A 706-nucleotide genomic window follows, 5' to 3' on the forward strand; every position below is an offset into this window, starting at 1 on the left:
AACCCGCGCCAGCCCTTCCCTCCCAGTTTCCCCAACTGGGCTCCCAGTAGCCTAAACTGGGACAGCCCTCCCCTCCCAGTTACCCCCAACTGGGCTCCCAGTAGCCTAAACTGGGCCATCTTTTCCCTCCCAGTACCCCAAACTGGGCCACTCCTCCCCTCCCAGTTACCCCAAACTGGGACACCCCTCCCCTCCCAGTTACCGACACCCCCCGTGCTGTCCCAGTTACCCCCAACTGGGCTCCCAGTAGCACAAACTGGGACAAAGCAGATTTCAAATCCCCCCCGGTTACTCCGAAGTGGGACGTTCCATAACCGCCCCCTCCCAGTTACCCCAACTGGGCTCCCAGTAGCACAAACTGGGACAGCCCTCCCCTCCCAGTTACCCCCAACTGGGCTCCCAGTAGCCCGAACTGGGACAGCCCTCCCCTCCCAGTTACCCCAACTGGGCTCCCAATAGCCCCAACTGGGACAAAGCAGATTTCAACCCCCCCTCCAGTTAACCCAAAGTGGGACATTCCATAGCCGCCCCCTCCCAGTTACCCCAACTGGGCTCCCAGTACCTCAAACTGGGCCATCCCTTCCCTCCCAGTTACCCCAAACTGGGCTCCCAGTAGCCTAAACTGGGCCATCTTTTCCCTCCCAGTACCCCAAACTGGGCCACTCCTCCCCTCCCAGTACCCCAAACTGGGCCACCCCTCCCCTCC

Source organism: Corvus brachyrhynchos, unplaced genomic scaffold (genome assembly GCF_000691975.1).
Source record: "Corvus brachyrhynchos isolate BGI_N302 unplaced genomic scaffold, ASM69197v1 scaffold1129, whole genome shotgun sequence".
Lineage (NCBI taxonomy): Eukaryota > Metazoa > Chordata > Aves > Passeriformes > Corvidae > Corvus > Corvus brachyrhynchos.